This window comes from Octopus bimaculoides, chromosome 25, assembly GCF_046866305.1.
Source record: "Octopus bimaculoides isolate indiv1 chromosome 25, ASM4686630v1, whole genome shotgun sequence".
In the NCBI taxonomy this organism is placed as follows: domain Eukaryota; kingdom Metazoa; phylum Mollusca; class Cephalopoda; order Octopoda; family Octopodidae; genus Octopus; species Octopus bimaculoides.
In genome coordinates, this window is record NC_142952.1 from 16,140,757 (window position 1) to 16,156,546 (window position 15,790).

General features: G+C 37.0%; 1 protein-coding gene across 16 annotated transcripts in view; it reads left to right on the plus strand.

The window, feature by feature from the left end:
- Positions 1–15,790, plus strand: part of LOC106869828 (uncharacterized) — a 484,455-nt gene that overhangs the window by 91,996 nt on the left and 376,669 nt on the right. For 15 of the 16 annotated variants that reach the window (XM_052976406.2, XM_052976408.2, XM_052976409.2 and 12 more), the window contains exon 2: positions 4,310–4,459. The gene's annotated coding sequence lies outside the window, so the exon portion shown is untranslated. Of the gene's footprint in view, positions 1–4,309; positions 4,466–15,790 lie in introns of all 16 variants that reach the window. The other variant, XM_089341650.1, reaches the window with a different exon arrangement.

The following is a 15,790-nucleotide window of genomic DNA, read 5'->3' on the forward strand; positions in this document are numbered from 1 at the left end:
TGTATTGCATCTTATAGCAGAAACAGCTGTAAGCTAATGAAGTTCAAGACATGATTTCTTATTCTTTTGTCATTTATTTAATTTCTCTCTCTCTCTCTAACCATGTACCTCCTCTATAGTAATGATAAGACATCTGTTTCTGTCTCTATGGTCACACTCTAACCTTTCATCATCTGACACAAGACCCCCTCCTCTAATGCCCCCTCCCTTCTCAAAATTTCTTGTCTTGCAAGGTACTTGGTGACCTTGCTGGTGCTGTTATCATGTAAAAAGCATCCAGCCCACATTATGAAGTAGTTGGCATTTGGAAGGGCATCCATATGTAAAAACCATGCCAAAACTGACCTCACCTGTGCTGGTGTCACATAAAAAGCACTCAGTCCACTCTGTGGGGGTGCTTGGTGTTAGTAAGGGCACCCAGCTGTAAAAACCCTGCCAAGACGGACACAGTAGCCTGGAGTAGTCTTCTTCCTGGTCAGCTCCTGTCAAACTGTCCAACTTATGCCAGCATAGAAGGCAGACATTGAATGATGATGTATGTATGTACAGGTGTATTATCATCTTACCTTGACATTACATCACCATAATGCTATCAGTATCCTTTGTTTTCAATATTCTGTGAAAATAGTATCTGGACATGGGGAAATGTAACCTTACTTGAAACAGGTGATGGTTGGCAAAGAAAATCTGCCTCAACAAATTCCATGTAACCCATGCAAGCTTAGAAAAGTGGACATTAAAACAATGATGATGATGATGAAGATGTGTGTGTCTAAATACGTATATCTGTTATGTATATGCATATACTTGAAAGAGGTATATACAATGCGAATAATGTACATATAAATATACATGTTGGCATAACAGTTTCTGTGTGTGTGTGCATAAAATATATTCAAACCTACACGCATAGCAATTTCATTTCAAGCATATTTTGAGAAAAACAGTATAAACGGCTTGATTCATTTCACATACATACAAATCCCTTTTTCTCTTTATGCTTTTAATGAGGTTTTCAAAGTTACAGAATTTAATTAGATTAGCCACAATAAAGTAATTATGTATATTACTAATTTAATATTTTTTACTTTGCAAATTATTAAGACGTTTATATAAAACTTTCAAAATTCACCTCACATACTCTTAACATGAATTTAATTGATGTTTAACAACAAAGAAACAGAAAATTCAATTTGAAATTTAATTTTGTATTTCCAAATATAGATGTTTATATTTGTTTGCAATTGTTGGAAAATTGTATTTTTCAAACTACATTGAGAAAGTGATATTATTTTCATATATTTTTATTGAAGCTTGTGTGTCAAGATGCAAGTGTGTGAGCACACATATTGTCCAAGAAGTACCACTCCATTAAAAATAAATAATAGGAATTTATGAAGTAAAACATGAATATACATGCATATGTATATACATATATACTTAAAATACATGCATGAAAGTATGTACACACACACACATGTATATAAATATATATGCGTATGTTATGTATGTTTATATATATCTGTGTGTAAGCATATATATCTATGTGTAAGTATATGTGTATATATATATATATATATATATATATATATACGTATGTATGTATACATGTGTGTGTGTGTATATATATATATACGTATGTATGTATACATGTGTGTGTTTATGTCCAGTCATATAGTGATGATTGGTTTCATATCCATAAAATGCTTAGCTTTATAGATGACTCATCAGACTCCAATGGCCACGGGCATATAAACTCTCTTCAAACTGGAGGTAGAAAACCATTACAGTCATTTAATTTGTAAACAAAAGAATAATATGCACAGTCTGAGTGTATATTAAATGGGATGGGTTATCACCGTTAGACTGGTCTGGTCAGCAAATCTTATGGATTTATAAAGCAAATGGGGAATCTCCGCCCTGAGGCTGGTTCCGGTCCATAAACACTTTTTACAGCCTTAATCTATGAATGGGTAATCCCATACCTGCAGCAGGTAGCATTTGAAATGGGGGTAGAATTATAGATTTCATGTCTTGAGTTTAAGAGAAACTCTGGGTCCAGCAAGTCTTTAAGGATCCTTGCCTGCTCTGCTATGCAAAGTTTGCATCATCTGCTCCTGTTTATAAAGGACCCCTGTTGCTCTATGATCCTCCATTTAATTTCATATGGAGTTTCTTCATCATTAAGGTACCACACATGGTTGGCCAAGGATGTGGTGTAATGTCTTTCCAAAACCCTAAGAGGACCTGTGGTTGTACAGGTGCCACTTGAAGGCGGTTCTGGGGCCAACCCAGTTTTTCTCCAAACTTGAGTGCTGGTTGAGTGCCTCTGGTATATCTTCCATTGGCTCTGGACCTGAAGTTTTTGTTGTTGCCACTGCTGTTGTTGGCGCGGTCATTGGTGTTGTAATTACAGGGCGTGGGTCCAACGACACCATTGTTGTTGCCATTGCAGTAGTCATCCCCGACAATAGTGTTGGTGTTGCCAATGGTGTTGTGGCTGCCATTGCTGTTAATTCTGGGTATAAGACTGGTAGCTCTGCTAGTAGTGCTGGTGTTGGCATGATAGTCATCTCCAGCCGTAACACTGGTGCTGTGGTCATTGTTGGTGCTGCTGTTTCTGCTACTGCCTCTGCCATTGCCATTGTTGTCGTCGATGTTGTTGGATGAGCCACTGCAGTTGTAGTTGTCAGTGTTACTCTTCCTGCCACTTAATGCATTGCTGTCGCTTAATGGCTGCTGGTGCTGCCTCCACTATTACCATTGTTGTTGGATGAGCCACTGCTATTATTACTCTGGTTGTTAGGGCTGGATACTACCACAGCCTCATATATGACTTCCTCAGCCTCACATTGCCCCCCCCCCCCATTGGGCAGTTATTGTACTCCCTGCATGAGCAACTGGCCTCTGCTCACATTTTATGGGTGTTTGCCAATATTTTTTCTATGTTGGGAAGGAGCTAAAGGAGACCTTTAGGTTGTGCCTATTGAGCAGATGTCCATGCATGTTGTGTCTGTGTGAAGTGCTTGTCTACTAGCCAGAAGAATGTTCTTCTCACACAAGTCTTGACGTTGAGTTAGAAAGGTGGCCAGAACATCATCTCTGTAGAGACAAAAAGAGGACAGAAGAGAACTTCTTCCATAAAATGTTATCACTGTCATAGGCTTCCATTGCCACATTGAAGAAACCCTTGGGGTTGGATTGTTTGACCCAGGTCGAACCTTTATTAAACAGCACTGTTTTCCTGGCATGCATGATGATGTCTATGTCTCTATCATTAATGTCAGTGAAGCCCCTTGCAAAGGAAAATGCCTTGATCAGTAACCCTTTTAATATAGACAGGTAAAAGTTGCCTATGTTGAATTGGGTGAACCTTGCTCTACCACTCCCCTGATTGGCGTTAAACCATGAAATCACCTTGTTGGTGCTGCACCATAAGGAGAGGTTGGAGGCTCTCCTTATGATCTTGCTTAGTATATATTTTCTCACCAGACCAATCTTGGATTTGGCTGAGTTGATCAGTCGGCATTTTGGGTTAGAGGCAAAGTTCAGTTTATTGTCTTTGATTGTGACGATGCCATTCCTCTTGGCTAATATTTCTACCCTATTGGCTATACCTAGGCTGTTGGTGAACTGTTTGGCTTCACTTTTAATGTTATATGTGTGCAGGGATTTAAATGGCACTGGATTTACTTCAGGAATTCCTTTTGTGTACATGGAGCTTATAAAATATGAGACAGAAAATGGAATTCACAATATTCTTTACTGATCATTACGATCATTTCAGCCCACTGTATGTCAGTGGCTCACAAGTGAGATGCTATACAAACAATTGTGGTGCATCATTGGGGAAGATGTGTCTCATCAGGTGACTTGTCAAAAGGTACCTCGTTTGTTATTCTACATTTCACTTATTTTGATTAGAAAACATTTTGCTAGTTGTCTGTAGTTACTTGCATATACAAGAAATTTGAGTTATAATTTTGACTCAAGTTTCAGAAATCTTGAAATCACAAGATAATGTGATTAATTCAAAACAATGTGAATAAATATGCATTACATTTACCAGAATAAGCTGAGTGCTAAAGGGTCAAGTGTTCCAAGTGATTTGTTTTGTTTAACCAAACATCTGTGTGTTTGTGTATATTTCATGTCCACTCAGATATCAACAACAAACAATAGTAATAGTTTAATTTCTTTACTCTATTCAGATTCTGAAAATACTGATATGTATAACCTATATCTTATATTTAAATTTATATTTTTGTATTTGTTTTATTTCATTTTCCTTATATTTTTTCTTCTGCAGGTTTTGGATATTTTAACAAATAGCTGTGATTATCTCCCTTTAGGGAAAGTGAGTTAATCTTTTGGAAAGTACTGCAAGCAATTTTGGAACATTTTCATTTTTTTTTTTTTTTAGTTATTCTACTTCCCTACAAATTTTTCATCAAAAAAGGTAATAGTACTATTTCACTAAATATTTTTGTTATAACTGAAATTTTGAATTATTTTTCTATTGTTTCTGATCATTTATTAAATGTTATCTATGGAAACCAACTTCTTTCTGAAAATCTGTATGACTGTTTGTCTCTTTCTTTCTCCCCTCCCCCTCCATCTCTGCTCTAATCTTTATTGGCTGGTGAGATTCCTACAGATGGTTTTGTCATTGTGTACAGTTTATTTTAAAAGCAAATCAGCCGAGTAAAGTCCATCTCTTTTATTCTGTTAGCTTACTATTGGCTGCTGTTACAAATTCAGTTGTGCAAGGAGTAAGTGAAGAAGGAAATGACTCAAGCAGGAGGGGAACCTGTACCTAACTCAGCTTGTTGGGATTTTATATTAACTTCTTCACACACATACACACATGGGAGCACACATGCATGCATGCACACACACACACACTCTTTCTCTCTCTCTCTCTCTCTCTCTCTCTCAAAACTCCCAAGTCAAGCCTACTTAATGTTCACTCCACCATATCTCTCTACTTCCATCTCAGAATCTACACTGTAATGAAAATTTTAATCCATTTTCTTACCCAGAATTCATTTTTTATGGAATTTTCCTGTGGAGGAAAGCTAGCAATCTCACTTCCTAAGCTGTGCTGGGGAAACATTTTTTAGAATTGATTTGTTTCAAGCTGGTCAAAAAGTGGTAAATGGAGAGATTCCCTGAAACCACATGCATAAATCCATGCATGTGGTTTGTCAAATATGAGTCTTGAAGTATTGACAGAATGAAATGCTGTCTTTCAATAAGTGAATTAACATCCCAATGCTGCAGCATGTTTTGTGTAGTTGCTATATTTCATACATTTGAAACAGTCCAACGCATAATAAATAAATAAATAACATGAATGATGATGTAATAGAAGTAATATAACCCAGAACATAGGGCAGCAAGCTGGCAGAATTGTTAGCTCATTGGTTAAAATGCTTAGTGGCATTTTGTCTGTCTTTACATTCTGAGTTCAAATGCCTCCAGAGTCAACTTTGCCTTTCATCCTTTCAGGGTTGATAAAATAAGAACCAATTAAACACTGGGTCGATGTAATTGACTTGCCCCCTCCCCTGAATTTGCTGGTCTTGTGCCAAAATTTGAAATTAATGTAACCCAGAACAGAAAATATAAGAATTGAATATTTATTTGCTTAATCATCCTTTGAATAGAGTGGCATAGAGGAAGCATGCTGGGCCCATAATCCAGAGGTCCATTGATTGAAACTATGCTGTGCAAAGAAATGGATACTATTTTGATTTTTATACATTGTAACTGAGTTGTCTACGAATATACCAACCATATACATGTATGTGTGTGTGTGTGTATACATACATACATACACATATACACACACAGACACAAGGATAGGTACAAATTATATTATGGAATAGAAATTTATACAGGATCAAGGCATTAACAACTGATTGAGATACACTAAAACCCTAGTAGTATAGTCGGAAGAGGCAACAACAACAATTATAGGACCTTTAGCTTAGTATATACGCTAGAGCAGTAGGATTCCCTCTGCACAGGACAACAGTCCATTCTAAGGTTAACTAACATTCGGCTATTGCTGATATTCATTTGTAGCTATGTGAACTAGAGTATTGTGAAATGAAATGCTTTACTGAAAAACACAACATGCCACCCGATCTAGGAATTGAACTTATTCAACTCTACCTATTTATCCCTTATTGATTTGTATAGAAACATTTTTAAATCCAAGGAGTTTTCAACCTCCACCACTGAATAATAATAAAAAAAAACTATGGCTTTATGACATTGTGTCACATATCATGTGGTCTGGTGTTTAAATTTTATTTCTACACTGTCTTGAAGTGTTTTAGTTAAACAAATCAACCCCTGTATTTATTTTATTAGTTTCTTTCACTAAACCACTTAGTTATGAGGGTGTAAACAAACTAACACCAGTTGTCAAGCAATGATGGAGGACAAGCACTTATGCAGACACCCGCATAGATATACTTATATGTGTATGTGTACACACACACACACTCACACACATGATAAGCTTCTTTAGGTTTCTGTCTACCAAATCTATTCAAAATGCCTTGGTTGACCTGAGGCTGTAATAGAAGACATTTGTCCAAGGTGTTATACAGTGGGATTGAACCCATGACTACATGGCTGGAAAGCTAGCTTCTTAACCACACAGTCATACCAATGTTCTGGATACAAATATGGCAATGAGGTCTACAATCCTTCTGTACAGAAAAAATAGACTCTATGAAAAAGTTTGCAAGACATCAATGTCCTGTCAGCAGTCTCATCATTATTGTCATCACTGGTCTAAGTTGTCATGTTTGTTGTTAGTGCTGCTTTTAACATTGTAATTGTCCTAATTATCATTGTCGTAATTGCCTTTTTCAAAATTATCATAATTGTTGTCATTATTGTTGTGGTCACCATTACCAGGACAATTTACCTCATAAGGGTCGTTGTTATACTTGTAAAGATCTTTGTATGTGTGTTAATTGTTATAAATTGTTTCCAGGCTTGCCGTTGTTGCTGCCATAAATAATGTGAGGCTCTCCTCCTCCTCCTCACTGTTATCGTCATTATCAACGTTTTAAGTATTGCTATTATCAGGAGTTAGTATCAAAACTCATCATAAATTGGGCAACACCACGAAAATAATAATTTAATAAACAGCTTACGTAGTGCAGAGAACACCAGGTATTAAACTGAATGGATACTTTGTCAGTTTTGGCGATTTAATTGTTTGATCAACTAAATAAGCTACTCAATGAATAACTGTGAGGTGACTGAGTATCTCACAGACATATGTGCCTTCATGAAGTAGTGTGCCAAGTGATATTACTGTGAAAAAGCCTTCATGAAATTTTGCATTAAATTTGGGAAGTCTGTTATAGAGACATTGAGCATGCTTCAGCAAGCTTACAGCAATGAGGCAATGATTTGAGTGGTGTGGGTGTTTCAAAAGCACAATAAGGTCCCTGGAAGACAATGAGCGATCTAGGAGACCTGCTACAAGCATCACTCCCAGAAATGTGGAAACCATTCATCTGCTTGTGCATGAGGATTGTCGGAGGACAATCAATGACATTGTTAATGCTGTTGGTCTGTTGTATGGGTCCGTGCAGGCAATCCTAGCGCCTGAATTGAACATGCAGTGAGTCTCTCTGCCAAGTTTGTCCCCCACCTGCTGACCACTGAGCAGAAAGAACATTATGTTGAAGTCTGTCAAAATCGCCATCAACATGCTGCTGAAGACCCATCCTTCAGGTCGAGTATCATCACTGGTAAAGAGAGTTGTGTCTATGGGTATGACCCTGAGATGAAGCAGCAGTTGTCACAATGGAAGAGCCCTTCATCTCCATGAATCAAAGAAGGCACAGCAAAGCTGCAGCTCAATCAAGAGCATACTCATAGCTTTTTTTGACACCTTCAGTATTGTGCATTGAGAATTTATCCTCCAGGGCTAGACCATCAATCAAGAGTTCTACTGCGATATTCTGAAGTATTTGAGGGAGGACATTCAGCAAAAGCAACTGGATCTGTGGAGTGTGAAGAATTCGATTCTTCACAACAACAATGCATCCTGTCACCGAGCTCTCCTCACTTGTGAGTTTCTCGTCAAAAACAACATGGTGTTGTTTCTTCACCTGCTCTATTTGCCTGATTTGTCACCCGCTGATTTCCATCTTTTCCCCAAGATGAAAAAGCAAATCAAAGGTTGCCATTTTAACACTGTTGTTAAGATCCAGAGTGAATCGCAGATGGTCCTCAACTCGCTTACGGAAAATGACTTCCAGGCTGGATTCCAAAAGTAGCAGGAACACTGGGATCAGTGTATTACTGTGCAAGGTGACAGTTCGTTCAGTGGGCTTCCACAGAGTTTCTTGTCTTTCTTCCCTCACAAGGCTTGAGTAGACTCAAGGCTATGGTAGAAGACATGGTTTGGAACTTGGAACCTAAGATTTGTGATTCTTTTACTTGTTTCAGTTAGTTGACTGCAGCAATGCTGGAACACCACCTTGAAGGGTTTTAGTTGAACAAATCAACTCCAGGACTTATTTTTAAAGCCTGGTACTTATTCTATTGGTTTCTTTTGCTGAACTGCTAAGTTACGGATATGTAAGCACACCAACAACAGTTGTCAAGTGGTGATGGAGAAACAAGCACAGATGCAAGCACACACACACATGTATACGATGGGCTTCTTTCAGTTTCTGTCAACCAAATCCACTCATAATGCTTTCGTCGGCCTGAGGCTATAATGGAAGATACTTGCCCAAGGTGCCATGCAGTGAGACTGAACCCGGAACCATGTGGTTGGGAAGCAAGCTTCTTATCACACAGCCACACCCGTGCCTATGTGAATTTCTGAGTATCAAAAACTCATATGCTAAAACCACTGGCTCAGATGTACTTTTTTTTTCTTCTTTCCTGCCTCTTCTACCACTATTACAAAAGTCTCTGCCCCTGTGAACCTACAGTCTAGAAAACCAGCTCCATCCAAGCTTAATCCATCTACATTTCTTTCTTCGTCCTTATTGGCTCATTTCCTAGACCTGCACACTAAACACTTTACTAAATTGTTCAATCAGTTCTTTTCAGACTACATTCTTGGGGAATTTCTTCTTTGCTCGCATTTTTACCCTTCAAAAACGTCAATCTACAGAACTTCAAAGTTCTAATTATCAGTGTTACTAGTCTGGGATCAGTTGGAATACAACAGTCAAAGAATCTGTTTCCCAATCCAACTTATTAATAGCAAAATTAATATTATATATTCTGTTAATTCCTTTCCATGTCTTTTGTTGCCTGTAATTAGGCCTTCTAGAGTAAGCTAGAATGTTTTATTTTTAATTGGAATATGGAGCTATTGCAAGTGTGAGGTGCTAAATGTCTAAATTGTCCATGAAGATTATGTGATGAAAGCTTGTAATTTTATAACTGCTGTCAAAATATTGCTAATTAATGCCCGTTTTCAACTTGCTTTATAATTAAAAATGACTCAGTATTAAATTTGGGGAAGGGTGGTTTGTTAAAAATTGACCCTGCTTCCTGACTGTGACTTATAAATTAATTAATATAACCAACATAATTTGTAATGACTACCACAAAATATTACAGCATTCCTAAAACCCCAGCCAATCAGGGAACCTCTACATAGTTGGTCAACCTTCTAGAAGTAGAAGCCAAATCTTCCTCAAATCATCCTACTGTCTAATAAAAGATTATGTTAGATAATGTTGTCCAAGATATATCATTTTGGAATGGCTTTTGGGTGTAAGTATGCTTATTCTATCAGGGTTAACCTGCAGCTTGTATATTGGTTCAATGTAGAAGAACATTTTGTACCATTATTCTTTGAGACTGTGACATTTACAGGTCCTCCATGTGTGAGATCAAGGAGGTTAATGTTCCTCTTGAACAGGAGAGTGAATTCTAGTCGGATGATATTGCGGAATAAAGAATGATGTTGGGGTGTGAATGATACAATATAGGTGATAAAAAGAAGAGAGGAGAATGAGTTGGAAGTATCTGTGTAGAAGTGGCTTAAGACTAGCCAGCTCTAAGGAGTAGAGGCCACTGTAGTTAAGATAAGGAAAGCAGATAGAGGTCGGAGTATGTTGGTAAGTGACTTCATACTAATCACTTGAATTACCTTTCTTTGAATGCAGTCTAAGTTGTCTTTGTGTGCAGTAACAGTTCCATCTTAGACATTGAATCCCACCTGAGACCTGAAGAGGGTTAGTAGTTGTTAGGAGGCTGAAGAATTTTCAGGCTCTGAAGAGGAAGGCTCTAGCTAGTTACAGGTCAGAGAGATCTCCATCAGTACAAACCACAGCAGTAAGATTAAGAAGCCACCAATCCTGAAAGATGATAAACAGTAAGAGACCATAGGTGATTGGTTTTATCTGGAGATTCAAGTACCAGACAAAGCTGAAATCTTTGCTAATGTCAAGAGCAACAACATTGCTTTCATCAAATTTCTTATGGGTAAGAGCTCACTGGTGAGTGACATACAAGCGCACGTCTCTAATAAATCTGGCTTTAAGAAAGCCATATTGGTGGTCATTAAAGAGGTAGAGAGGTTCAAAGTATTGGAAATTATTTTTGCTGATGGCTCTCTCCATCACTTTTGAGATGATGGAAGTGATTGCAAAAGGAAGATAGTTGACAGAGTTGCCTTGGCAATGGGACCTACCGTAGTGTGTTTTTAAAGATCGGAGTATATCTAAAGATAGATAGACAGAGAGACCGGAGGGAGTTTAGTGAGGATAAAGGTGGCTAGCTCTTGTTTACATTATGTTTGGGTAATGAAAAGAACATTGTCAAGACCAATGGCTTTGTTTGTTTCTTATGACCATAGGTGCTTTCACACCTGGAATATATATATGCATGGTAATGTAGTTGGTGGAGTGGAAAGAGATAACTTTGAGAAGATAATAGCAACAACATTCCAGAAATTATTCACAAACATTCTCTTGTTGTGTTACTGCCGAAACAAAAGTCAATAGATTATTGGCAATTCTTCACAATGACGCTTAACTAAAGTCACAGCAAGTTCTCAAGTTAATCCACTGGCATTTCTTTTTCCTTCTCTTAATTATGTTTAGATTTAGATTAATAAGCTAACGATGCAGATTACTAAGCTATGGCTTCTAGTTATGTTTCATTATTTTTAAAAGATAAACAATAAACATAAAAGTAATTTAAAATGGTTGACATGAAAACAAGAGATGATCTGATGAAAAGCTCTTTCAATAGATAACTGCTGCTGCTGTTAATACTTAAGAAAGGAGCTTCAATGTGGTTACTCAGCTTGCTAGAAATTGCAGCCAAATCTTCTTCAAATCATATCTTACTGTCTCGAAAAATAAAGGACACACTGGTTAATGTAATCCTAGGTATACTATGTCTAAATAAAAGATGGGATGGTCATGACTGGAATGTCTTTGTTTAATGAAAGAGATATTGTCAAGGCTAATGGCTTTGTAGGTTTCAAGTGACTAGAGGTGCTTTCACACCTGGAATGTATAAGTACAAGGTAATGTAGCTAGTGGACAGCAAAGAGAGCGTACACCTAAAAATAGAAGCCAAATCTTCATCAAATTATCTTACTATCTAATAAAAGATTATATCAGATAAAGTTGTCCTTGGTATACCATTCTGAAATGGCTATTGGGTGTAAATATGCCTACTCTATCAGGGTTAATCTGAGGCTAATATATTGGTTCAGTCTAGAACTGAAACTAAAGAACAACCAATGCTATTATATTTAAAAATATGTCTTCAGCAACCCATAAGAATTACTTAATGTCTTCAGAAGTTCAGTAGATGAGAGACAAATCTTCCTCTGGGAGGTACACCAGCCTGTTATAGGGAATGTTGTTTGGCATCTCACTCCCATTATATGGGAGTGTAGTTAAGTATTTTACCCAGATTATTGGTTTTTACTGAAAAATTGCATGATCATATTGCAAAACAATAGTCTTAGCAGAGAAATCCTTCATAAGTAATAAATTAGCATAGTTGTTAGAGTACAAGACAAAACACCTTGTCATATTTGTTCTGGCTCCCTGCACTTTGAATTCAAATCCTGCCAAGATCAATGTTGTCTTATCTCCAGGGTCAGTATGGTGGTGAATTGTCAGAATCGTTAGATTATCAGCATCATCATTAATACTGTCATTATTATTGTTTTAATGTCCATCTTCCATGCTTACATGGAATGAACTGTTTGATACGATATAAAGAGTCAGAAGATAATGTCTTGATTCCCTATCTGTTTTGGCTTGGTTTCTATGGCTGGATGCCCTTCCTAATGCCAACCACTTCACAGAATGTACTGAGTGCTGTTTACATGGCCACCTCACTCTTAACAGAGAGAGGCAGTTTTATGCCTAGGTGTTGAGAGGTTATGGTAAGCAAGAAAGGACAGGAACAATTTTCTTGTTGTAGAGGAGATATATAGATATCTGACATAATGTAAGGAAGGGTAGGAGTAATTGGGAAAGAGAGATAAAGATGGTGATGACAACATGTCAGAATTCCGTCATAGTACAAGAAGGTGAATAGAAGATGGAGTGGGAACAGAAAAGTGAGTGGGTAAAGGTTGCAAGAGTGTGGGGGAAGTAAGCATTTGTTGCAGCTCTTTGCATACTTTGTTTTTTTGACTTTGGACTGAATCCATTAGTTAGTTTAACACCACCACCTGGTGAAGTCCACTCTGTTGCAAGTACTTGGGTCAAGTTTTCAGGTTGAGGGTACCTTCCACCAGTCTTGGGGGCCTTTAAAAAATTGTCATGGGCACTGTTTTCCTCTTCACAACTAAATCGTTAAAAAGAGATATACTGAATAAAAACTTAGAGCTGCCCCAAATACACGATAGAGTAGTTTTATGTTTGAGTAGAGATGACAAAAGCTACTCAATATCAGCAGTGAAAAAGATTGTTATGGAAAATATTTTACTTAATTTCTGATGCCAATTTTTCAAAGTTTTCCTTTAAAATAAATGCAGTGGACAAAATAATGAAATATTTACTACTCCTGATTGGTTCTGTAGTGAGCAGCAATGTGTTATATAATCTTTAAATGTCCTAACTAGTTGAAAACAACCCAAAGGATGTAGTTGATCTCAGTAGTCTTAGAGAGACAGCAAAGGCCTCTGGACACAGACTCTTCCTCAGACCAAAACAAAGAAATAAAAACAAACAAGACAAAATGTTCCAATGGTTCCAAATTTAGGGATAAGGCCAGTCATTTTGAGGGAAAGTCAATATTATCAACCTTGGGACTTGAGTAGTACTTCATTTTATCATCCCCAAAGGGATACAATGATTTCTTTAATTTGCCACTAGGGCAAAGAGACTATATATTGATCTTAATGTATACATTAAATAACTACAATTTAATTTCACAAAATCTGGACATGAGAGAAAAATTTTACATACATATTTGAAACTGGCATACCAAAATTATCTAGAAACATCTATATTCATACATCATGGTAGTGAAGTACCCAATGACCTCATGTATATTATTTACTGAGGTACCTAATAACATCATCTATATCCTGCTACTGAGGTACCAAATGTCATGTTACCTAGCTATATCAACTGTATTGACAAAAGAACCTGTACATGATCAGTAGCCTGTTAGAATTAACAGTGAAATTTCTTCAAATCACATCCAGCCAGCTTGGAAAAGAAAGACACATTGCACCGGCGGTGGCGGCTGATGATGATGCAATCAATTTGCCCCACCCCTCAAAATAGTTTGACTCTGGCCAATATTATTATTATTAAGGTCAACTTTGCTTTCATCCTTTTGGAATCAATGAAATAAGTACCAGTTAGTTATGTCCTGGGTCAATGTAATTGACAAGCCCCTCCCTTCCCCAAAATTTCAGGCTTTGTGCCTAAACTAGAAAGGATCATCATCATCACCATCAGTAAATAACTGGTTTATTTGACTAATAAATATTAATGTAATAGTAATGATGTAATTATTTTAACTAATTCATTTTAACGTATGAAACAGCCAATGAGTATACTTTTAAAAAATACATGTTTAATGAGATGTTACAAACTTGATCTCCTCTGTTTGCATTATCAGTTTAACTAAGACCTATTTGAATTAATTCCAGAAACATTACATAAACAGACAGTGGCAAACCAATGAAAAGTAAACGGCACATAATGAATTACAATTTCCTTGTTATAACTAGGCTATTATTATGTAAAATTTTGTTGGTTCAGTGAAGTGCTGTGTATCAAAGTCAGACATTGTCATCAGAAACTAGAAATTTTTAATTAGGCCAAAAATGTCTTATCACTCTACTTTGAAAGATAATCTATTAAAGTGATTATGTTGTTAAATGAAGCTGATTTCAGTTGAGCTTTTTGTGGAACTAGAAACTACTTTAGCTCAGAATAGTTTGAGGCATAAAATTGGCAGGATTAAAGCATCAGACAAAATGGATTGCAATATTTATTCCAACTCCCTTGTGTTTTAAGTTTAAGTTTTGCTGAGGTCAACTTTTTATCTTTCTAGGGTTGATAAAGTATCAGCCTAGGGTGTAGACTGGTAGAACTGATAGTACCCGTCAGACAGTAAGCTTTGTAGTATTTGTTGTAGCTCTTTGCTTTCTAAGTTCGAATGATGTCATGATGTACTTGGTTGGTAGCCTTATGACATTGCTTGAGTTAATATCATCAACGTCTAGCATATTGGTTGCCTTTTGTGGAGTTCACTCTGCTGAAAACATTCAGATCAGGCAGGATAACATTCTACTTTCTGCCTACCAGTTTTAGACTTTCAAAGGCCCCATAAAATATTGTCTTTCACTCCTAACCAAAAGAATTTTTAAAAAGTGTTACTGGTCCACTCCATTAGTTCTGCTTACAACATTTGGAAACTACTCCTCTTCACAAACATTAAATAGATGGCAATACAACTGATAACCAACAAGGAGGCCTATATATGGTGGCTTCCTCTTACTAAAAATTTCCTTCAAAATTAATCCGACTGTCCTGTAAAAGGAAGGATATATTGAATAGTGTAGCCTTAGATACTCCTAAAAAAATAGGATGGTTTCACTAGGATTGCCTTCAAACATGGGTCTGTTTGCTGATGTTGTCCTGGAGTGCAACAGCAACAACAGCTATCCTAACATATTCTTCCTTTTGCTCTTCTGCTGCTACAACAGTTTCTACTTCTTTGAACTAGTAAGTTGCCAAAACCTACCATGTCATCGGCCATTTTATCTTAAGTCTTTCTGTTCCCTCTCACCCAAATCTTTTATCCATAAAAGTGGAACCCTCTTGGATGTTCCTTCTTGTTTATGTTTTCCCCATATTCTCTCTCTCTCTCTCTCCCTCTCTCTCTCTCCCTCCCTCTCTCTCTCTCTCTCCCTCTCTCTCTCTCTCTCTTTTTGATATTCCATTCCATTTCCATCAGGGGTCTAGAATTTCAGACATATTGAGCACTCAACACTGGCAATATCAGCAGCTTCACTAAGCTTAGAACTGTATGTGGTTAGAGTGCCATGGAAAGTTCTATAAGGTCAGTTGTTGTGACGTGGTCTGTATTTGCCTTTGTCTGAGTGAAAAGGGATATATATATATATATATACTAGCAGAAATACCCGGCGTTGCCCGGGTTAAAGAGAATAATGAAATCTAAAAACGCCGTCTAGACTACGCATCATCTTTATATATAGAGATGTATATACACACACGCACCCAAACACACGTATATATATGTATATCAATATAAATATATGAAAGTCAAT